Source organism: Sus scrofa, chromosome 15, assembly GCF_054392235.1.
Source record: "Sus scrofa isolate SSC_HxYL_T2T_F1_AM1 chromosome 15, Sscrofa_HxYL_maternal_Yorkshire_Landrace_v2.0, whole genome shotgun sequence".
Lineage (NCBI taxonomy): Eukaryota > Metazoa > Chordata > Mammalia > Artiodactyla > Suidae > Sus > Sus scrofa.
The window spans coordinates 119,050,926-119,074,206 of NC_139397.1; the positions used below are offsets into that span (position 1 = coordinate 119,050,926).

Sequence of the window (23,281 nt, forward strand, 5' to 3'; positions counted from 1 at the left end):
TGTTTCATTACATTTCATGCAGAAACTGCAGTTAACGAAAGAATCCTTATCTTGGGTTTTTGTAAGAAAGGAAGAAGCATATATGTTTAGCTTGGGGTTTCCAGAAAGCCCGATTCTTTTAGTGAAAGTATGATCAACACTCTCTTAGAAAACAGAACATCTGCTTCTTTCAAAAACTGATAGCAGTTTGCTACCTCTTAAAAATGTTTACCCATCTGTAAGAAAGTTCCATCTGAATCTACATATAGATATCAATATAACTAAGGTAAAATGTCAGGAAAGAAATCTAAAAAAAAATATTACTTTGAGACACAGTTTATTTAAGTTAAATATACATTAAAAACTTAAACACAATCTTTATTTAACATAGCACCTGGAAAAATAAAAATATTTTCTTAGCTTTATTTTTTCATATGGATTAGTTATTTCTTTCCTTCAAAAGAAGAATGAAATAGGCTATCCTTAAAGCAAAAGGCATTGTCATTATATCCAGCAGTTTAATAGTCTTTATCATCATGCAAAGCCATATGAAAATGCAGCTGACACCACTTCTCTCAACCCCTTCTTCAAGAGAACAGCATATAAAGGACATCAAAATAAAAACTTTACATTATATTTATATGGTATCACCGTAGCAATTTACTTATAATTAATATAAAGAACTCCACAATGCCCATTAAAATATAGTTACTGGTTCATAATATCAGTAATAAAAAACTCTAAGAGTGAACCAAAATGTATCATTGGGTATATATATGGTTAGAAAAGGAGACTGAGAGACTTAGTGCTAGCTTCTGAATCTTGCCACATGCAGATCTGATGCCCAAGCAATATGGCCATAAAAGAGATGATGATAACATAAAAGCCACCATGCAAGAGACTCTATTGATATTTTCTATACTAAGAAATGCTGTTTCAGTACAGTAGAACATTGACTATACTTTAATCATAGGCATTGTCCTCAGTTTAGTAATCAATTTTTTTTTTTTTAACAGCCACACCTGTGGCAGATGGAAGCTCCCAGGCTAGGGGTCAAATGGGAGTTGCAGCTAAGGCTTAAGCCACAGCCACAGCAACACTGGATCCAAGCTGCATCTACAACCTACACTGCAGCTTGTAGCAATATTGGATCCTTAACCCACTGAGCAAGGCCAGGGATCAAACCTGCATCCTCACAGAGACTATGTTGGGTCCTTAACCTGCTAAGCCACTATGGGAACTCCAGTTTAGTAATAATTTTAAATCTAGCTTTAAAAGTCACAAATAAAATGTTACTTGACAACCAGGATAAAGGACTCATATCATCCCTTGAATTTCAACATATAATAAATACAACTTTGATTGTAAAACTATTTTAAAACCATCATACTTTTTTTTTCTTTTCTTTTTCTTTTTTTGTTTTTTTTTTTTTTTTTTTTTGTCTTTTTGTTGTTGTTGCTATTTCTTGGGCCGCTCCCGCGGCATATGGAGGTTCCCAGGCTAGGGGTTGAATCGGAGCTGTAGCCACCGGCCTATGCCAGAGCCACAGCAACGCGGGATCCAAGCCGCGTCTGCAACCTACACCACAGCTCACAGCAAAGCCGGATCCTTAACCCACTGAGCAAGGGCAGGGACCGAACCCGCAACTTCATGGTTCCTAGTCGGATTCGTTAACCACTGCGCCACGACGGGAACTCCTTTTTTGCCATTTCTTGGGCCGCACCTGCGGCATATGGAAGTTCCCAGGCTAGGGGTCTAATCGGAGCTGTAGCCACCAGCCTACACCAGAGCCACAGCAACGCAGGATCCAAGCTGCGTCTGCGACCTACACCACAGCTCACGGCAACGCTGGATCCTTAACCCACTGAGCAAGGCCAGGGATCGAACCTGCAACCTCATGTTTCCTAGTCGGATTCATTAACCACTGAGACACAAAGGGAACTCCAGAAAGTTCTCTTTTTCTTTTAGAAGGTCAATTACCGACACTAATCCAAACGCTCCAGCAGACTTCAGAATTACCAAAACTTTCCATAGGTTTTAGTAATTTCCATCCTTCTGTTGAAAAAAAGGCAATAGTGTCTAACGACTTTTTTTTTTACTTTCTAACTCTCTCCCTGGGGGATAATGTATTCATGATTCAAAGACAAGACAACCCAACCAAAAGGATTTTTAATGACCTTTTCTATTCATGTCTGACCTTCCTTATAAATTAGCTTCTTCTAATATTGACTTAAAGCTACAATTATGCTAGATTAAAAAAGCAAAATAATTTTTATTTTTGTCTTTTTGCCTTTTCTAGGGCCGCTCCCGCGGCATATGGGGGTTCCCAGGCTAGGGGTCTAATCGGAGCTGTAGCCGCCGGCCTACACCAGAGCCACAGCAACGCAGGATCCAAGCCGTGTCTGCAACTTATGCCACAGCTCACAGCAATGCCAGATCCTTAACCCACTGAGCAAGGCCAGGGATCGAACCTGCAACCTCATGGTTCCTAGTTGGATTCGTTAACCACTGAGCCATGACGGGAACTCCCTAAAAAAGCAAAATAACTTTTGAGAAATTTCAAACACACTGAAGGAATTCATTTCTTTTTCTTTGTGGGTATATCCCAACAAACTGAAACCTTACCAGTATTAGGAGATATTAAAATAGAATATTTTAACTTTTTTTACAGTCACATGTGTGGCATATGGAAGCTCCCAGGCTAGGGGTCTAATTGGAGCTATAGCTGCCGGCTTACGCCACAGCCACAGCAATGCCAGATCTGAGCCAAGTCTGCGACCTACACCACAGCTCACGGCAATGCCAGATCCTTAGCCCACTGAGCAAGGCCAGGGATTGAACCTGCATCCTCATGGATACTAATTGGGTCCGTAACCCACTGGGCCACAATGGGAACTCCCTATTTTAACATTTAAAAGGAACTACTTCAGTTCCTTTTCCAAAGTGTATGACTTATGATGAAGAGGAAGAAATGTTCCTACCTAATCCTGTACTTTTTAGAATTTCGATGTTAATGAACATGTAGCACAAACACTCCATTATAGCAATGACAGTAGATACACTTTAAGTGGTTCATTCAGTCAACAGGAATATGGGAAAACAGGCTATTGTTCGATTTAGGCCAACTCTGGATTTGACATCTATTTATATACTTATTTTTATGCCTTAAACAAGATAAACTGACTCCCAGGGACAACATAAAGAGATACAGAGAAAACAAAGGGAAGGCTGCATCTTTCACACAATTCTCTTCACAGCGCCAACTTCTTTGGGTCCCTAGATCATGCACATGCAACACTGTTAAATGAAGTAAGGTCAATCTGGGCAAATAGGCAAGGGAACAGAGGGTAGATTTAGATTCTTACTGAGCATGCTCAAATTTCAAATGCACCAAAGAGCAAGAGATTTTCCTAATGTGGAAGGTAACTGCTTTATGTTTGGTCTTTAAAATAAGTAAAACTAAGTAACTTATTTTATTTTATTTTATTTTATTTTTTTTTTGTCTTTTTGTCTTTTGTCTGTTGTTGTTGTTGTTGTTGTTGCTATTTCTTGGGCCGCTCCCGCGGCATATGGAGATTCCCAGGCTAGGGGTTGAATCAGAGCTGTAGCCACCGGCCTACGCCAGAGCCACAGCAACACGGGATCCGAGCCGCGTCTGCAACCTACACCACAGCTCACGGCAACACCGGATCGTTAACCCACTGAGCAAGGGCAGGGACCGAACCCACAACCTCATGGTTCCTAGTCGGATTCGTTAACCACTGCACCATGACGGGAACTCCTAAGTAACTTATTTTAAAACTACTTGCTATATTTCATAAATTAGTGTAAAGGTTCCACAGTAGCAATACATTAAATAATGAAAAAAAACCGTTAGGCCACAGTTCCCTTTTCATAAAACCAACTGCTATGGCATCGCATGTAAAACAGCAAATAAATACTTCCCTATCAGAGAGAAGTGTGCTTTTACAGATAGTGGTCAGGGTTGTTTTGGGGGGGGGTGTAAAAAAATTCTCATTTAAGACACCTACACTACAGAAACAAGGATCTCTAGGATTTATGACCTCTAAATAATACATTTCAACTCTGTTTGGGAGCCATGTAAGATAATCACTAAATCAAAGGTAAAATGTAGTATGCACCAGGACAGTACATTTCTAGAGGAAAGATGTCAGTAGTTCACTAATTACACCCAGGCAACTTGACTGAAGATTATACAAAAAGCCAATCAATACCAGTTTACTTTGTCAAAGAAATTCTTGTTAATTGACTGCTCTGGGACTAGAGATAAACTGACCAGCTCCACTTTAGTCCAATTTCTCAAACATAACGCATTAATATTTTAAAACTCTCTTCAAATATTTTTAAAACAATAAATTATTATACAAATGAAATCAGTGCATATTGACTAATAAGGACTCATATCCACTGGGTGCATTTTTCCTTTCCTGATGTTAGAACAAACATGCTCAGTAATGAAAAAATCCCAAGCATTTGCAGACCTTTTGGAGATAGGGCTCTGCCTTGTTAGTAGCCATGCCAAGCTGTTCTTGAATTACACAGGGATGCAGACTCCAGGCCAGCACAAATGGTAACTAAAGATTGTACCTGACCTGGTACTAGGCATATGGGGGGGTGTGCTTTGCAAGGAGGAGCTAATACACCCTGGGGTAGTGGAAACACACACTAGAATGGAAAGATGTTCTGCTTGGGGACAGAGAGCCAGGATCCTTCTCCAGCAACTGCCTTACTGACTTCTGCCTCCTCATCTCTGTCCTACCCTCTGTTGTGGCTGCTGCTGAGTTGGGCTCCGGTGAGCCGTGCTCAGGGGTCCTGCGCACCAGCACCTCCCCCTCTTGCACACGTTTGATCCCTAGGTCAGTGGAGCCGTGTTGGATCGGGGAGCCAGGAATACTCGAGTCAGCCTCGTTTGAGAAGTCAAAGCCATCTGGGATTCAACATATAACATTTTAGTGCTTTTGTGCTGCTCTATTCTTTTCTGAGCATTTTGACCCAGGCAGATAAGAGAAGTATATATGGATATGATATAAACACAAACATTATTTATATAGTTACATGTGTGTGCACAGCACGCACACACATAAGGCGGCAGATGAACAATGTGAGGTTCGCAAATGAATAGGAGAAAAATAGAGATCATTAAAACGGCAATTAACATCTCTTAGGCAAGACAGCCTGACAATTCAAGTATTACACATCTGTTATCTAAGAAATACTGCTGGATTCAGCACTTACAAAAAAAAGAAAAGTAAAAATAAAAATTAATTCTTTCATGGAACAGCTTATATATTATACCATTAGTTTAGCCAGTTATATAATTTTCTCCCACAGTGCTCATACAGGCACCTTTTCCCCCAAGTATGGTGATAGACTTAAAGAAATTTCTTTCCTATTGTTATTACTAATTCAAAAAAAGACAAAAATTAACTTGGTTTTATTTTCTGCTGTAACATTCATAGAGCAACCTAAGTAACAGCCTTCTACTTTATTAAAAAATGTTTATATTAAAATGAACTCAGGTATTTAAACCACATTTCTAGTATTGTCTTTAACAACTAAACAATTTTACTTTAATTACATGAAGTACTATAGTATCACATGAGAATATAATCTGTAAAAACAATGATAAATTTACTTTAATCCATGAGTGGGCTATAGGGATTTTGTACTCGCCTTCTCTCCTCCATCTATGGCGACGGATTGAAGCTGTTGTAATCGCAGTCCGAGAAATCCTCGGCACTGTTGGAGTGACTTCGACTTTAAGTACTTTCTGGCCTTCTTGTGAAGAATCGGGAGCATCAAATGGTAACGAGTTTTTCATGGCATTGGCAACCTAAAATGATAATATAGTCTATACACATTTACACTCAATATATAATTTATGCTTATTTTACACTTCATGTTTCCCTACTTGGAATATGCATTTTAAAACTCGCACTATAAAACATAAAAGTACAATGTGTCAGATATGTTTATATCTTCACTGGTCTGTATTCTTTGAGGCAGGCTTTTAATTTTTTTAATTTTATTTTTACTTATTTTTCTTTTTTTGGCCACCCCATGGCATATGCAAGTCACAGTTGCAAACCTAACCACAGCTGTGGCAGTGCTGGACCCTTTAACTTGCTATGGGCATTGAACCTGCACTCTGGTGCTGCCCAGACACCGCTGATCCCATTGTGCACAGCGAGAACTCTGAGGTAGGCTTTTTAAATGAGAATTTATTTTCAAAAATATGAGTCACGAACCTCATGGGTACCTTGAAATTGTTGATTTTCAAAGACAGAAAACATGTTTTTAACATATTAACCCTGATATAAGAAAATTTAGAATACATTCTGATTCTTCCGATAATAAATATCATGCAAAATTTAATCTGTGCAATCTTTTTCTTTCACCATAGTTTTCAGAGTACAGAACTTTTGTCTCTTTAGGTAGGTTTATTCCTAGGTATTTTATTCTTTTTGATGCAATGGTATATAGGACTATTTCCTTAATTTCTCTTTCTGATCTTTCATTGTTAGTATATAAGTATGCAAGAGATTCTTGTGTATTGATTTCGTATTTTGCAACTTTACCAAATTCACTGATGAGCCCTAGCAGTTTTCTGGTTCTTCTTTCTTTTCATAAAGAATTTCAAGACATTTAATTCCTTCATTTATCTGAACTTTATTTTGATATGTTGTAAGAAAACAGGATCTAAATCAATTTTTTTTCTCTCCAATTGTTAGTATGGAATAAACCCTTTTCCCTCAATGATTTGGACTGTCTCATTCTTTGATATACCTACTAGTGCCCTTTTCAAGCATAGGTATTTTTTTTTTTTTTTTGTCTTTTTGCCTTTTCTTGGGCCACTCCTGCGGCACATGGAGGTCCCCAGGCTGGGGGTCGAATCGGAGCTGTAGCTGCCCACCTACGCCAGAGCCACAGCAACGCAGGATCTGAGCCGTGTCTGCAGCCTACACCACAGCTCACAGCAACACTGAATACTTAACCCAATGAGCAAGGCCAGGAATTGAAGCCGCAACCTCATGGTTCCCAGTCGGATTTGTTAACCACTGAGCCACGATAGGAACTTCCAGGCAGAGGTATTTTTAACAAACAGTAAATATAATAACTTACCAATAGTGGTTGAGAAAAGAGTTCTAACTGAGCTCTATAAATGATATCATCAAGAACTTCCTGGCCAAGGTCCCACTGTCCATTATACCTACGGAGAAGCAAATTATTTACCATCCTTAGCAAACATCTATAATATTCAACAACAATCTTTTTTTTTTTATTTTTTTATTTTTTTATTTTTTTTTTGCTTTTTAAGGCCACACTCGTGGCATATGGAGGTTCCCAGGCTGGGGGTCAAATTGGAGCTACAGCCACATCACAGCCACAGCAATGCAACCTACACCACAGCTCATGGCAATGCCAGATCCTTAACACACTAAGCGAGGCCAGGGATCGAACCTGCAACCTCATGGTTCCTAGTCGGATTCGTTGTGGCTGAGTCACAACGGGCACGCCAACAACAATCTTTTTAATGTTCCACGTTCTATTTTTGTACCATAATAAGACTGGCACGATTTTTCTATCATTTCATTTCTTAACTATTCCACTTTTGGTTATAAGAATAAAATGAAGATTCAAATGCTAATATTTAAAATATGCTACATGTCTCTTCACATAAATTAGTTTTTATCATGTGTTGATATTCAGGGTAATCTATTTAATGCAATCATGAAAACATGGATTATGAACAATGTAGAAAGACATAATTTTCCATAAGAAAACCTGACAGTTTCTAGTCTTCAATTTAATGAGTAGTTATGTCATATTTTGGTTATTTTAAAAGTACTAAAAAGACAATGAACAGTAATATGCCAATAAATTTGATGACCTAGAAATGGATAAAGTCCTAGAAACATAAAACCTACCAAGACTGAATCATGAAGATATTAAAATCTAAAGAGACCTATCACTGTGCCCAGAGGAGACTGAATTGGTAATCAAACACTGCCCAATAAGAAAAAGTATGGGACCAGATGGGTAAATTCTACCAAACATTTAAAGAAATAATACCAATCCTCAAATTCTTCCAAAAAATAGAAAAGTGAGCACTTCCACAGTCTTATCACAAGGCTTGCATCCCCATTATACAAAAACGGCCAAGGATACTGCAAGAAAAGAAAACTACAGGCCAATATGCCTGATGAACACAGCATAAATGCAAAACTCCTCAACAAAGTATTAGCAAACTAAAGGCAACAAATTACTAAAACTATCATACTCTGTGATCAAGCAGGATTTATCCTACAGTTTAACACTTAAAATTTAACTATGATACATCACATTAACAAAAAGAAGGATAAAAATCATATGATTATAACAATAGATGTAGAAAAAACATTTGACAAAATTAAAAATCCATTCATGATCAAAACTCTCAAAAAGTATTAAGAGATGTACAGCAACATAGTAAAGGCCTTATATGATAGGCCCACAGTCAACGACACACGGCACAGTGGAAAATGGACAGCCTTTCCTCTGAGATCAAGAATAAGACACAGATAAATAGAAGAGTCCATGCTCAAGCACTGAAAGAATACTGTTAAATTGTTCATACCACCCAAAGCAATCTACAAATTCAATGCAACACCTATCCAAACTCTCATGGCATTTTTCATACAAATAGAACAAACGATACTAGAATTTATATGAAATCACAAAGGACCTTGAATAGCCAAAGCAATCTTTAGAAAGAACAACAAACCTGGAGGCATCATACGTCCTAATTTCAAACGATATCACAAAGCTTTAGTAATCAAAATAACATGGTTTTTGGCATAAAAACAGATCAAAGGAACAGAATGGAGAGCTGAGAAATAAAACTATGTATATATGGTTAATTATTTTAAACAGATAAAAGAATATATAATAGGGAAAGGATAGTCTCTTTAATAAATAGTGCTGGGAAAACTAGACAGCACATGCAAAAGAAGGACACTGGACAACATCTTATACTATACACAAAAATCAACTCAAAATAAATTAAAGACTTGAACTTCAGACCTGAAACCATAAAACTCCTAAAAGAAAACAAAGGCAATACGCCCCTTGATGTTGGTCTTAGCAATGATTTTCTGGATTTGACATCAAAAGCAAAGGCAATAAAAGCAAAAATAAACAAGTGGGACTATATTAAACTTAAAGCTTCAGCACAGCTTTAAGAAAATCAGCAACAAAATGAAAAGGCAACTTACGCCAATGGGAGAAAATATTTGCAAATAATATATCCAATAAGTGGTTAAAATCCAAAATGTACAAAGAACTCACATAGGTGAACAGAAAAAAAAAAATCCAATTTAAAAATGGGCAGATAATCTAAATAGAATTTTTTCCAAAGAAGACATAGAAATGGCTGTTACATTAAAAAGTGCTCAGTATCACTAATCATCAAGGAAATACAAATCAAAATCATCTCATACTTGTCACAATGGTTATTATCAAAAAGACAATTAGTAACAAGTGCTAGCAAGGATGTGGAGAAAAGGGAACCCTGTGGGAATGTAAACTGGTGCAGCCACTATGGAAAAACAATATGGAGGTTCCTCAAAAAATTAAAAACAGAACTACCATGTGATCCAGCAATTCGACTTCTGCTATACATACGAAGGAAACTAAATGAGCATCTCAAAGATATCTGCACAGCCCCAACTGTAACATTCACTGTAACATTATGTACAATAGCCAAGACATGGAAACCATCTAATTTTATGTTGATAGATGAATGGATAAAGAAAATATGGTGTGTGTATACACACATACACATGTATCTGTATGTATATATAATGTATGTGTGTGTATATATACATATACAGACATGATGGGGTATCATTTAGTCATTAAAAAAAGAAGGAAATCCTGCTATTTGTGACAACATGGATGGACCCTAAGGGCATTATGCTAAGTGAATTAAGTCATACTGAGAAAGACAAATGCTGCATAATCCCACTTAACTCGTGGAATCTAAAACAAAACCAAGCTAAACCAAAACAAAAAAACCCAAACTAAACCAAAACAAACAAAAAAAACCAGTAACTAAACTTAGAGATACAGAAAGGTTGCTGGTTGCCAGAGGCAGTGGGTGGCAAAGAAGGTGGTCAAATGGTACAAACGTTCAGTTATAAGATAAAGTCCTGGAGTTCCCCTCGTGGCGCAGTGGTTAACGAATCCGACTAGGAACCATGAGGTTGCGGGTTCGATCCCTGCCCTTGCTCAGTGGGGTAACGATCCGGCGTTGCCGTGAGCTGTGGTGTAGGTTACAGACGCGGCTCGGATCCCGCGTGGCTGTGGCTCTGGCGTAGGCCGGTGGCTATAACTCCGATTCGACCCCTAGCCTGGGAACCTCCATATGCCGTGGGAGCGGCCCAAAGAAATAGCAAAAAGACAAAGAAAAAAAAAAAAAAAGATAAAGTCCTGGGAATGTGATAGTGTAGCGGTGACTACAGTTAAAAATATAGTACTGTACATCTGAAAGCTGTTGAGAGGGCAGATCTTAAAAGTTCTCATCATAAGAAAAATTTATAACTGTATGGCAATAGATGTTAAGTAAATTAACTGTGGTAGTTATTTTGCAATATAAAATATATCTAATCATTATGCTGTACATTATGCTGTAAAACTAATACAGTCTTACATTTTCATTATATCTCAATAATTATCTTTGTTATTACAAAGTTTTCAAATAAAAAATGTAACTCATTACAAAAAAAGGTACTAAAAGAAATTCATGTTAGAAAAATAAGATACTGGGACCATCATGGAACAAATATTCTGTGTTGTGCAAATAATAAGGAAAAAAGAGAATTATTAAGTTTCCAAACACTAGAAAGAATTCACCCAATTTCACAGTCTACCTACTTACATGGCATAATAAACCCCTGTGAGAAGTTGCACCATAAATTCGGGATCCAACACTATTCGACCACAGAGTTCTTTCCAGTGTTTTTCATGTTGCCGTGGAAACCCACTCACACAAACCCTAGGAAAATATAGTATTTATCATGTATGATTTCCTAATTCATTAATAAAATATTTTTGATTTCCTAAATTCATTTATTCGATTATTCATTCCTCAAATATTTTCTGAGTGCTTGCCATGTGATGTCACTGTCCTGGGCCCATTCATACAACTGTGAAAAGGCAAAAAAAAATAAAAAATAAAAAAATAAAATCTATGCCCTCATAAAACATACAATCTAGTGAACTATTTCAATAAAAGAGTAACATTTCTCAAATAGTTGTCTCTTTCATAATCATCCTGCTCCTTCTCCCTCTTCACAAAGAAATGCATTAACTTTTATATATCCCAAATTGTATCAGAATGAATTAGTGGAAGATACAGAAATCTCAAACTGAATGAAACAATCATGTCTTGAGTCCATTTTTAATCAAACTGCTATAAATAATTTTCTATTTTTCACCTCATTAAAAGATGCTTCCAGAAAGGTTATGCTTAATAATTATCAAAGTCTGTTTTTCAACTACTATTTTAACATATTAATTAGAACAATTGTAATGATAACTCCAAAAGAAATTTTTCAGTGTTTAGAGCATTAGAGTTTCAGGAAATACATATATATTTTTTTGTCTTTTTAGGGCCGCACCTTGGCATATGAAGGTTCCCAGGCTAGGGGTTGAATCAGAGTTGTAGCCCCGGCCTATGTCACAGCCACAGCAATGCCAGATCCGAGCAGCATTCTGCGACCTACACCACAGCTCACGGCAATACCGGATCCTTAACCCACCGAGTGAGACCAGGGATCGAACCTGCAACCTCATGGTTCCTAGTCGGATTCGTTTCTGCTGCACCAGGATGGGAACTCCAGGAAATATTTTTAAAATTTTAATTTATATACATTTTTTTTGGCCACACCCATGGCATGTAGAAGTTCCCAGACCAGGGAGTGAATTTGTGCCATAGCTATAACCAGAGCTATACAGAGATAATGCTCGATTCTTAACCCATTACCCCACAAAGGAACTTCTCTTACATAGAAATTTTTGTAGCAGAGATGTATAATTAGGTGGTCAATAAAAGACTTATAAAATGGCATTATATTAGGATAAAATTATGTGGATAAAGTAGAACAGAAATTCAATTTTAAGGAGGAAAAGGAAATGTTAAGACTATTAAAGAAAAGCTTGTTCATTTACTGCACATATGAGAGATGGTAGGTATCAATCAGATAACTGTGGTGTTCACATTACATACATCTAAAATATTTACTCAAAAATTATTTTTTATGTCAATATGTATACATTGAAATCACATCATTTTTAACTATTTAAGATAGAATACAGAATGTAAATGTTAACTTAAAAATGTACAGGAGTTCCCTGGTGGCTTGACAGTTAAAGATTGGGTGCTGTCACTGCTGTGGCATGGGTTCGATCCCTGGCCTTGGAACTCCCACATGCCATGGGTATAAAAAAAAATTATCTGTAGATAGCAGTAAGTGCTTAAACAGTATTTTTTTCAATAACAAGTTAGAGACAACAATTATTAGCCATTAATCATACTATTATAGGTAAATGAAAATAATATAGTTATTTATTTTTTGACCATGCCAAAAACTCACAACTAGTTTAAATTGGCCTTCCTCCAATTGTCAATGTTGAGTTTTGTTATAAACAGGACCACACTCTCTTTCCAATAATAAAACGGCATGAACTTGTCCAAAGCATTTGTGGTGGGCAGACTCCTGGGGGCATGCCATGATCCCTATGACCCCTTCTTCCTGGTATTCAGACCCTGTGTCATCCCCTCCTCTGAGTGTAGGTGTTCTACTCATAGAACACAAGCAAAGGTGACAGTATTTCCATGAATACATGTGCATGATTATGTAATTATGCCACACAAGCCTGTAGTGCAGGTCACTCCCTCTCACTCCTTCTCTGCTTTGAAGAAGTGAGCTGCCATGTTGTAGGCTGCCTATATTGGGAGGTTCACATGGCAAAGAACTGATGCCGGCCTTTGGCAGATGGTCAACAAGAAATTGAAGCCCCTAGTCCTACAACTACAGGACTAAATTCTGCTAAGAGGAGTGCATAATTCCTCAAGTGAAACTCAGATAAGATTGCAGCTCTTGCAGACATCTAGACTTTTTTTTAAGGGCCACGTCTGCAGCATGGAAGTTCCCAGGCTAGGGGTTGCTGCTGGCCTATGCCACAACCACAGCAATGCCAAATCCGAGCCACATCTACATCACAGCTCAGGGCAACACCAGATCCTTAAGCCAGTGAGTGAGGCCAGGGATTGAACCAGTGTCCTCATGGCTATTACTCAGGTTTGTTACCGCTGAGCCACGAAGGGAAGTCCTCTAGCAGACATTGTAACTGCAGCTTATAATACCTAAGCAGAAGGTCCAGCTAAGTGATACCTAGACTCTTGACCCAAAGAAACTGTGAAATAATAAATGCATGCTAATTGGAGTTCCCATTCTGGTTCAACAGAAAAGAATCTGACTAGTGTCCAAGACGACACAGGTTCCATCCCTGGCCTCAGTGGGTTAAGGATCCGGCGTTGCCATTAGCTGTGGTGTAGGTGGCAGACGCACCTCGGATCCCACGTTGCTCTGGCTGTGGCGTAGGCCAGTGTCTACAGCTCCAATTCGACCCCTAGCCTGGCAACCTCTATATGCCACGGGAGCAGCCCAAGAAATGCCAAAAAAAGGAAATTAAAAAAAAAAAAAAAAAAAAGAAAGAAAGAAAGAAAGAAAAAATTGGCATCCAGGCAGTGACTAGATATATCACTAAACCACCTAAGATTAAAACATCTTGGCTTATCTTGATGTTCAGCTAGAAAATCTTTCTTTAACACTGAAACATTTTCAAAAAGCCATGACACATGAGGGATGATAAGGGTTCCTACAAGAATGTGAGCTTCCTAAGTTGTGTTTACTGTTATATCACCAGCAGTTAGAACAATGCCTATCCAGAGAGAATGGGCTCAATAAATATTTGTCAAATAAATGAATGTAAAGGTTAATGATAATTATTTTTCTTACCTGGAGCCCATTCGACAGAGAGACTGGTAAGATGAAGCAGGCATGTACACAATAGCAGAATTATAACATAACATGAGAAAACTCAGGACCTCAAACCTGGAAAAAAAAAAAAAAACAAGGAAAAAAGATTATAAAGAATTATTTCTGCTAGGGACTGTATAACTTCTTTGCTGGACGGTTATAACAACAAGGCCTTAATACTGATCTTCATAATTTCTCAGTCAAGATTACTGTAATATCCTTCTCAATAATTTCCCATTTCCATTTGCCTTATTAAAAACTGTATCTCTTGCTGCCAAAAAGAGATACAGTTTCTTCCTCTAAAAAATAAATGATGATGCTTGAACTGATGATTCCCCCACCTACATTAATCCACTGTTCCTGCTGACTGTAATGATAAGACCTAAACTCACCATGGTGTTCAAGTGAACCTACTTCCCCTTACTTCTCTCCACTGCCTACCACATATACCACACACTGATTTTCCTATACCATTCCATGAATATGCCATAACCTTTCATAATTCCTTTCTTACTAGAACATACTTTTCACTTGGGAAACTCCTGCTAAGGTTTCGAGTCCTGGCTCAAATTTTTATGTCAGACATAGTCAGTCTTAATTCTCCCAACTAAAAAGAAACTGTTACCTTTATTTATGTAGCTCCAAAATAGCATTCATGCCCCGAATCAGTTCTCTGTCTTTACCTCTGTTCATCTACTGAATAACAAGCAACTTTAGGACAGAGACCCTGATTTATTAATTTCTATCTCTAGTGTCGAGCACAGAGTTTAATACATTATTACTGCTCAATAAATTTTTATTGAATAAAAGAATGCTTTCCTAATCTTTATAATCACTAAGAAAGTGGCCCCTAAACCTGGATGCACACTGTAGTTATTTAAGGACATTTTGGAATAATATATTCCTGTATCTCAACCCAGACTGACCCAGTTAGAATCTCTGAGGGCAGAATGGGAATGCTGTACTTCTAAAATGTTTCCCAGAGGTGGTGAAGAGTATATGGAAACTCTCTGTACTATTTTTGAAACTTTTTTTAAGTCCGAAATTACTTCAAAATGAAAAGTTAAAAACTGAGTTGAAAGTCTGATGTGGAAGCAGTCATATCTTCACATCCTTTATCCTTCTCTGTGTTGCTAGGTTTATTGAAGATTTATTTTCTGAAAGGATAAAAGAGAAATTTCTACCTAGGAACCACCAGCCACAATTGTGGTTTGGGGTTGGAGGAAGGAGGGGAAGATGCTAAAAATAGAAAAATTTGAGTGAAATAGTCCTTATTTGATATTGAGACTTCAAGTTCTTCCCTATTTGGCTAGAATGCTAGAAGCCAACCCTCTACTTAAGAGACTAAAAGAGTCTTCTTCGGGGAATCTGACCCCCCTAAGAGGAAAGACTTAAAGCTATGGACTTGGGAAGTTCCCCAGCTAAATGGCCCAATGAGAAGCTGTGAACTTCATAGTCAATTAGCTCCACTAACATGGTCACAGCTTCTCATTTTTTATTCTCCTACTCTTAAATGTATAGGGGAAAAAAGAATTACCAGACATCTGAGGAACTCCACTAACATGCAAATAAGATCAAAATAAATAGGGGGGGAGAGGCACAATTTGGAGGAAACAGAAAACATAAAAGAGAAAAAATAACTTGAAATAAAGCAAATTATCATTAATATTCTAAAAAATGAGCTGTTTCCAAAAAGGAAAAAATAAAAAATAAAAAAACACAGAACAGAATCTATTTAAAAAGACCATTCAGAAAACAAGTAAACCTTTTAATATACAAAATATGACAGTACAAATTAAAAATTCAATAAAAGGATTGATGAAAGTTCTTGTTGTGGGAGTTCCCGTCGTGGTGCAGTGGTTAACGAATCCGACTAGGAACCATGAGGTTGCGGGTTCGATCCCTGCCCTTGCTCAGTGGGTTAACAACAATCTGGCATTGCCGTGAGCTGTGGTGTAGGCTGCAGATGCGGCTCAAATCCCATGTTGCTGTGGCTCTGGCGTAGGCTGGCAGCTGCAGCTCCGATTCGACCCCTAGCCTGGGAACCTCCATATGCCGTGGGAGCGGCCCAAGAAATGGCAAAAAGAAAAAAAAAAAAAGAAAGTTCCTGTTGTGTCTCAGGGGTAATGAACCCAACCAGAATGTGGATTTGATCCCTGGCCTCGCTCAGTGGGTTAAGGATCCAGTGTTGCCGTGAGCTGTGGTGTAGGCTACAGATGTGGCTTGGATCCCATGATGCTGTGGTTGTGGCTGACAGCTGCAGCTCTGATTCAACCCCTGGTCTGACAAATTCCATATGCCATAGATGCAGTCCTAAAAAGCAAAAAGAGGAGTTCCTGTTGTGGCTCAGTGGTTAACGAATCAGACTAGGAACCATGAGGTTATGGGTTGATTCCCTGGCCTTGCTCAGTGGGTTGAGGATCTGGCGTTGCCGTGAGCTGTGGTGTGGGTCACAGACACAGCTCGGATCCCGAGTTGCTGTGACTCTGGCATAGGCCAGCGGCTACAGCTCTGATTCGACCCCTAGCCTGGGAACCTCCATATGCTGTGGGTGTGGCCCTAGAAAAGACAAAAAAAAAAAAAAAAAAAAAAAGAAAAGAAAGAAAAAAGAAAAGAAAAAGAAACGAAGGAAGGGAGGGAGGGAGAAAGAAATACAGATACATAGAAAGCAGAAAGAGAGGAAAGACTAGGATTAGTGGATGAAACTGAGGAAATACCACAGAAAGTAAAGCAAAAGGAAAAAAAATACAACAAATGGGAGAGGAAAGAGAACAATTCTAGGAGTTCTCACATTCAAATAATATAAGCTCCAGAAGACAGATAAGAAAAGACCAGATAAATAACAGACAAATTAAAAAAAAAAAAAAAAAGACCAGATAAAATGGAGAGGCTGGAGTTTCCCAATGGCTTAGCAGTTAAGGATCCAGTGTTGTCATTGCTGTGGCTCTGGTTACTGCTGAGGCAAGAATTCTATCCTTGGCCTGGGAACTTCTGCATACCACAGGCCCGGTCCAAAAAAAAAATTAACAAAAACCCAGTCTAGAGGACATAAGGTCCACCTAGGAATTCCCGTTGTGGCTCAGCAGGTTAAGAACCTGACACAGTGTCCATGAGGATCTGGGGTGGATCCCTGGCCTCAATCAGTGGGTTAAGGATCCGGAGTTGCCACAAGCTGTAGTGTGGGTCACAGATGTGACTTGGGTCCGGTGTTGTTGTGGCTGTGGCATAGCTTCAATTGCAGCTCCGATTTGACCCCTAGCCTGGGAACTTCCATATGCCACGTGTGCTGCCCTAAAATGAAAAGAAAAAAAAAAACTGTCCACCTAGTGCTCAGGGAAATAAACCCACACCGATACATATTACCATGGAATTTCAGAATATTATGAACAAAGAATGAGGCTATAGGACTCAGGAAACAGTGAGTGGCTCTATCCACACAGGAAAAAGACAAAAAGAATTCCTAGGACGGGAGTAAGGAAGACCTCAAGATAATAAGTGTACACCATTTAAGGCAAAGAGGGCAACACAGTCCAGCCTGGAGTGAGTAAAAAAGCTCCCTTTTCAGGAAGATAGATAAAACTGAGAGAATAATTGGTATGCATGAGGTCTTGAAAGGCAATTTAGAAAACAGATAGAAAATTTGCAGGGGTTGAATTACAAAGCGCATAGTAAACAAAACAAAAGGCCAAGATGAATTTCAAGGAAAACAAAAAGATATGCAGGAAAGGAAAAGTAATCAATGAATTAAAAGCCTAGCACTGAATAGCTCTGATAAACAATGACATTCATAATAATGAGAAATCCAGATAATGAATTCTTTAACACAACCATACTGAGAAGATAGGACAATGAGAGAGGTAACAAGCCAAATTTTTATCTTTTTTAAAAGTCTTTCATCAAGATAAGCTATTAGACAATGACCCAAAGTGAAAAACTGAGAAGCACTGTTACTCAAAGATGTGAAGGTAAATATTAAAAGCAAGATTTGTCAACCTCAGCACTAATGGCATTTGGTGCCGCTGTGGTGGGCTGGCCCAGGCATTACAGGATGTTGAGCAGCATCCTTGACCTCTATACTTGAGATGCCTATAGCAGTCCTCCTCCTACTCAGCTCTAACAATCAAACAAGTCCCCAGGCAATGCCAAATGTTCCCTGGGGAGCAGAGGTGCCCTGGTTGAGAACCACTGGTTTAACGTGTTACATCTGGGAAAGGAGAAATGGAAGGGAGGGGGAGTTGGAGATTGCAGTTAATAAACTGTGTAGAACTAATAATATTTAACTTTGAAAAAAAAAAGGCATGCATGTGTGTATATTCCTGAATGTACAAAAAGTAAAACACACAGCAAAAACAAAACAATAGCACAATTCATACCCAGTAAGATGGATATAATCAAAAAGAGGGAAAATAAGTGAGAATGTTGAAAAACTGGGACTATCGTACACTGCTGGTGGGAATGCAAAATTAAACACTCACTCTGGAAAATAATATGACAGTTCCTCAGAAAGTTAATTATTAAATTACCATATAACTCAGCAATTCTACTCCAAGGTATGTACTCAAAAGAACTGAAAACATGTTTATATAAAAACTTTTAAATACATATTCATAATAGTATTATTCATAGAAATCCAAAAAGTGGGAATAACCCAAACATCCATCAATTGATAGATGATGAATAAACAATATGTCTATTAACATAATAGAATATTATTCAGTCATACAAAGGAATGACTACCACGTAACAAACCTTGAAAACATGCTAAGTAAAAGACACAACAAAAGGTCACATATTGTATAATTTCATTTATATGAAATGTCTAAAATAGACAAAAGCATAGAGATAGAAAGTGAGATACATGGTGGACGAGGCTTGGGAGAAAGGAAGGGGTATGTGGTAAAAACATTCTGGAGTTAGACAGTAGTAGTGGCTACACATTCTTGTGAATGGTCCAAAAACCACCAAATTGTATACTTTAAACGGGTGAATTTCAGGGTATGTGAACTATATTTCAAAGTAAAATAAATTGAAAAGTCAATAACTAACTGAAAATCTGCAAGTATAAAACACTGCAGTTTTCTCAATATTTAAAAAATGCTTGCCAATCACTGGGGGAAAAAAAAAGACACAGTTCAATAAGAAATATGAACACAGGATATGAATATGTAATGCACTGCTCAAGAAAAATATTTAATGAATCAACATATTAAAAGCCTGGTCATAATTAAAAGAATGCCAAGTAAAACAATGTGACATCAATTATTACTGATCAGATTGGCATGGGTTAAAAATTTTGAAACTATCCAGTACTGGGGGTTAAATATGAAGAAACAGGAACTCTTAAACTACTGGCAGGAGATTCAATTAGTATAGTGGTTTGGAGGAGGGTAATTTGGCAATATCAGCTCAAACTGAAAAGGCAAAAATTTTTTTTTTTTTTTTGTCTTTTGCCTTTTCTGGGGCCACTCCCATGGCATGTAGAGGTTCCCAGGCTAGGGGTCTAATCAGAGCTGGCTTATGCCACAGCCACAGCAATGTGTGATCCAAGCCACGTCTGCGACCTACACCACAGCTCACGGCAATGCTGGGTCCTTAACCCACTGAGCGAGGCCAGGGATCGAACCCGCAACCTCATGGTCCTAGTCAGATTCGTTAACCACGGAGCCATGACGGGAACTCCTGAAAAGGCAAACATTCTTAAGCACAGCAATTTCACTGTTAGGAATTTATCTCACAGATATTATGGTGCTATCATGCACATATATATATACACAAAAAAATTGTGTTCCTTATAATACTGTTTATATTAGCAAGAAATAGAAAAAATTTAAATTAGTCAATATGAGACTGGTTAAAAACTGATGGTACAACTACAGAATGAAATACTAAGCAGCCGTTAAAAAAAAAAACAAGGAGGAGTTCCCATCGTGGTGCAGTGGAAACGAATCCAACTAGGAACCACAAGGTTGCGGGTTTGATCCCTGGCCTTCTCAGTGGGTTAAGGACCTGGCACTCTGGGAGTTGTAATATATGGAGGTAACAGTCGCAGCTTGGATCCTGAATAGCTGTGGCTGTAGGCCAGCATCTGTAGCTCCAATTTGACCCCTAGCCTGGGAACTTCCACATGCTGAGGGTGTGGCCATAAAAAGGCAAAAAAAAAAAAAAAAAAAAAAAAAAAGAACGAGGAGATCTCTATATTGTCAGGGTAGAGAAAGATGGCCAAGATTACTCTTAAATGAAAAAAGCAAGTTGAAACAACAGGTATAAATGATTCTAGTGTTTATGAGCCTGCATGTGTTTAATGTGAATATATGCTTTTACATGCATTAAAATTTTCTGGAACGACAGGAGTTCCCTTCATGGCTCAGTGGTTAATGAACTGGACTAGGATCTATGAGGACAAGGGTTCGACCCCTGGCCTCCCTCAGTGGGTTAAGGATCTGGCGTTGCCGTGAGCTGTAGTGTAGGTTGCAGACACAGCTCAGATCCTGTGTTGCTGTGGCTGTGGCGTAGGCCAGTGGCTACAGCTCTGATTGGACACCTAGGCTAGGAACCTCCATGAGCTGTGATTGAGACCATAAAAAAACCAAAAAAAAAAAAAAAAACAAAACCAAAAAAAAAAAAAAAAAACCAAAAAATTTCTGGAAGGACATATAAGAAACTGCTAACAGTTTAACTCTGAGAGTAGAAATGGATAGTTGGAGGAAAAGGGCATATATTTTTCTCTTTGTACTCATCTACTTTTACTTTATACTCTTCTATTTTAAATGTACCACAAATATGTAAGGTCAAACGTCAAAAGATTAAAATGAGAAAACAAAGAAGAAACAAAGTCACCAGATGATTTTTATGCAAATTAGTATGCAAACTATACTAATGAACCATTATATTAATATATATATTCTTTTCCTTTTTTTTCTTTTTTAGGGCTCCACTTGCAGCATATGGAAGATCCCAGGCTAGGGGTTGAATGGGAACTGCAGCTGCCAGCCTACACCACAGTCAGAGCAACGTGGGAGCCAAGCCTCATCTGTGACCTATACCACAGCTAGTGGCAACACTGGATCCTTAACCCACTGAGCAAGGCCAGGGATCGAACCCACATCCTCATGGATACTAGTCGGGTCCGTAACCCACTGAGTCACAACAGGAACTCCTAATATACATTTTCTATTATGAAATAATTTAGTAAACCAACCCAACTGTAGAGAAAAAAATTAAGCTGTAACTTTCAATTAGGTAAGACCTTCTCCAAGTGTTATACAATACCCTGCTGGCTAATAAAAAATGATCACTAAAGCTGAATTCCAATGTGTTAGAAAACACGAGAAACCACTGCATTTTCTATCATATGTGTAATATTGGAAAGATCCTTAAGAAGAACTGAAATTCCTGGAGTTCCCGTCGTGGCGCAGCGGTTAGCGAATCCGACTAGGAACCATGAGGTTTCGGGTTCAATCCCTGCCCTTGCTCAGTGGGTTAACGATCCAGCGTTGCCGTGAGCTGTGGCATAGGTTGCAGACACAGCTCGGGTCCTGCGTTGCTGTGGCTCTGGTGTAGGCCAGTGGCTACAGCTCTGATTCGACCCCTAGCCTGGGAATCGCCATATGCCGTGGGAGCGGCCCAAAGAAATAGCAAAAAGCCAAAAAAAAAAAAAAAAAGAACTGAAATTCCAGATTGAAACACTTGATCAAAAGTTAATAACTATGGAAATTTGCTTGATCCTAAGCAGTTATTTAAAAAGAACGAGGAGGGAGTTCCTGTCATGGTGCAGCAGAAACAAATCTGACTAGTAACCATGAGGTTGCGGTTAACTCTAATATTATAACCAGTGAGTGCTATTTTACTAGGAACACAAAATATTATGTAACAAATAAAGAGTATCACTAACATAGATTATGTGCCAGGCACTGTGCTAATAAATAAGCATGTTTTGGGAGTTCCCTGGAGGCTCAGCAAATTAAGGATTAGATATTGTTGCTCCTGTGGTGGTGAGGGTTTGATCCTTGGCCCAGGAACTACCAGCATGCAGCAGGGGTGGCCAAAAAGAAAAAAGGAAAAAAAAAAGGCATGTTTTAGGCATCATCTCATTTATTCCTAGGAATAACCATGCAGGATAATGTTATGATAAAAAAAGAGTTCTAGCCTTTACCTCAGCTTTTAGAAAGTAAGCTGTGTCATACTTGATAAGTTTGTTTAGGGTGGGGGCTGGTGACAGAATCTCTCTATTGAAAGGATATAAAACAATGACTGATAGGATTAAGATGAAAGTTTAAAGTTTATATGAGGTGATTGTCTCATTTACCTGAATGTATTATGGGAACAAATATATCTAGGGAACACTTCCCTTTATCTGGTATCATAAAATAGAAAGCATGCAAATCTACCCTTTCTCCAATATTAACTGGGTATGTTCAATTGGGACTAATAAGATTGCCCAAGCCTACAAGGTCATTAACTGTTGCACAACAGCCCCATGCAGAGCCAACCTGACCTTATGGCAAAAGCTAGTAAATGCCACCTAGCAAAAACTTCTGGGATTTGGGACCAGAAAAACCTCCATTTGATAGACAACCTACTCACCATTAGGTACAAGTGAGCTGCTCCCATGACTGAAACATAAAATAATCCTAAAATCTGCAATACCCATAATATCTTGGGTGATATCAGAAACACAAGGACTGTGCCAGAAAAGTTCCATAATAAAATGGAAATGGTTTGTGCAGAAACATGCAACCAGGGGAATGCAAAGAGGTACTCAGAGTACTCTTAAGTAGGGAGGCAGGGAGCCTAGGGCCAATTTTGGCACCATCTGACAATCTGCCAGATTCTAGCATCACCTGGACAGTACCATATAAGCAGCTCTCTATTGATGGACAAAGAGCTGGTTGCTTTATGGACGGCAGTTCTAAGATAAATGGACTGTACTCTTTTTGGAAGGCTGTCGCTCTGACTGAAGAAGGCAAAAATAAATCAGGTTGGTGGATGGGCTTAACTGCATCCTAGCTGCCACTATGTTTGGGCTTTAACCAACTCATAAGTGGTAGCCAATGGCCTGGTCATAAGGTCAGACAGAAGAGCAATGGAAAACTGGTCTATTACAGGGGTGCCCTATGGGGAATGGCCCTAAGGAAATAGGTATGGGAATCTGAGAAGCGTCTTAAAGTAGTCTATGTCTATGCCCACCAGGAGAAATC

At 38.5% G+C, this 23,281-nt stretch overlaps 2 long non-coding RNA genes across 32 annotated transcripts in view; both read right to left on the bottom strand.

Annotated features, from left to right (window-relative positions):
* The window catches only part of LOC146396078 (uncharacterized), a 1,511,729-nt gene that overhangs the window by 764,510 nt on the left and 723,938 nt on the right, over positions 1-23,281 (bottom strand). The gene's annotated exons all lie outside the window — the stretch shown is intronic.
* Positions 1-23,281, bottom strand: part of HYCC2 (hyccin PI4KA lipid kinase complex subunit 2) — an 81,836-nt gene that overhangs the window by 8,878 nt on the left and 49,677 nt on the right. For 11 of the 31 annotated variants that reach the window (XR_002339347.2, XR_002339353.2, XR_014828871.1 and 8 more), the window contains 4 exons: positions 14,064-14,159; positions 10,919-11,035; positions 7,123-7,210; positions 5,674-5,833 (listed from right to left, as the gene is read on the bottom strand). This is a non-coding gene — a long non-coding RNA (hyccin PI4KA lipid kinase complex subunit 2). Of the gene's footprint in view, positions 1-299; positions 4,928-5,673; positions 5,834-7,122; positions 7,211-10,918; positions 11,036-14,063; positions 14,160-23,281 lie in introns of those variants that run through there. The other 20 variants (XR_002339338.2, XR_002339350.2, XR_002339341.2 and 17 more) reach the window with 5 other exon arrangements.